The sequence below is a fragment of the Mesocricetus auratus genome, unplaced genomic scaffold, assembly GCF_017639785.1.
Source record: "Mesocricetus auratus isolate SY011 unplaced genomic scaffold, BCM_Maur_2.0 Super-Scaffold_100022, whole genome shotgun sequence".
NCBI lineage: Eukaryota > Metazoa > Chordata > Mammalia > Rodentia > Cricetidae > Mesocricetus > Mesocricetus auratus.
This window is the reverse complement of record NW_024429203.1, coordinates 31360509-31362195: the sequence shown is the minus strand read 5'-3', so window position 1 is coordinate 31362195 and position 1687 is coordinate 31360509. Positions and strand designations below refer to the sequence as shown.

At 38.5% G+C, this 1687-nt stretch overlaps 1 non-coding gene across 1 annotated transcript; it reads right to left on the bottom strand.

Annotated features, from left to right (window-relative positions):
- Nucleotides 1-1003: 1003 nt before the first annotated feature.
- On the bottom strand, nt 1004-1109 carry LOC121133582. The gene has a single exon (XR_005870465.1). It is a non-coding gene; the product is annotated as a U6 spliceosomal RNA (small nuclear RNA).
- Between the last annotated feature and the right edge of the window lie 578 nt (nt 1110-1687).

The window sequence follows — 1687 nt, the reverse complement described above, 5'->3', positions numbered from 1 at the left end:
TCTGTGCAATAGATCAAATCTGTGAATAATTCTTTTTAAGAACATGGCCAGATGTGATGGTGCACTCCTTCAATCCCAGCACTTGGGCAGAGTCGGGCCAATCTCCCTGAATTCAAGGCCATCTAGCTTGCTCTGTTTAATGAGTCTCAAGTCAGTCAGGGGTGTATGTTGAAATTATGCCTTAAAACTAACAAACTAGCATGTCTACATTCTGGAGCATTCTCAGAAGGTAGTAAGGATGTCTTTCAATATGTAAGCACTCATCTATCTCTTTGGAATGTTTAAAAAGTCACTTTATGTAAAATAGAGGAGAAAGGAGTCTTATAAAGAAGCTCTCACCAAAGAACCCCTCCCTTTCTTTTCTTTCTTTCTTTCTTTCTTTCTTTCTTTCTTTCTTTCTTTCTTTCTTTCTTTCTCTCTTTCTTTCTTGGTGTTTTTTATTTACACATTTTAGAAATGATATCAGGACTGGAGAAATGGCTCAGTTGTTAAGAGCACTGGCTTTTTTTGCAGAGGACCCAGGTTCAGTTCCTAGAACCCACTTGACAGCTTACAGTTATTTGTAACTCCTTTTACAGGGGACCTGATGTCCTCTCTGGCCTCCGTGTGCACACAGCATGCACATGGTATATGTATTTACATGCAAGAACAGACTCATATATATCAAAACTCAGTCTAAAAATATATAATGACTAATGCCCATTTGCTGCATGAATTAATGGGATTCACAACTACATTTTTATATGGGTACTTTTATAGTGTCCTCCCACCCTCCTTTAACCTCAGTGATTTTTCTCAGTCCCTCATAATTCCTCTTTCTTTCATTTCAGTTCATTTTTTTAAAACTTCACACAGGAGAGGAAGATCATGTGATACTTATTGTTCTGTGTCTGGCTTAATTTGATTAACATGTGTCCTTCTGCTGTAAATAAAAAGGATCTTCCTCTTCTTTGTCTCTCATTAGAAAACAAACAGGCATCTAAGGAAAAATAATAAAAAAATACAAAAAAGGGACCACTACATGAATCTGTAAGTCATTCTTGTGCAGGGGCCATGCTAATCTTGTCTATATCATTCAGTTTTTGGTATATGTGCTGTCAAAGTAGGACTCTGCCTTTTGCTTTTATAAAAATTATTATTCCTTCACTTTTCAAGAAATTAGACCTGGTTGATTTATCTTTCCTTCCTCTTCCTCCTCCACATTCTCTCTCACTCTTTCCTATCCATCAGTGCTGCTGCTGCTATCAACAGGCATTAGTGCTTCATTATCCTACGCTGTCCTACTTCTGTGGGTGGGATGATTGACAAATACACCCCCATACTTAATTCTCACGGTGTTGTACAGCAAAAGTCTTACTCTCCTTCTGTAAAATGAAGAATTTGGCATTCTGAGAAGTTATCCATGCCCCTGACCAGCCATTTATTTGTTGGTTTTTTGTCTACTTCTGAAGAGGGGTTTAATTCTATTCTTTGACTCCTGAAAGAAGTCAAACCATGCATGTGCATGGTTGATGCAGTTTGCCCAGACTCCAGCAGGCAGGCACCCTTTAAGCATCTCAGAGATTATTTGCAGATATGAAGCCCTTGCTAGTGATTGGCCTGAAGATAGCCAGGGCTCACTTTACTCATTGTGTGGGATTCTCCTCTAGAAATAAGTTTTCCTTTTCTTCTCTTCATTTGGTTCTTC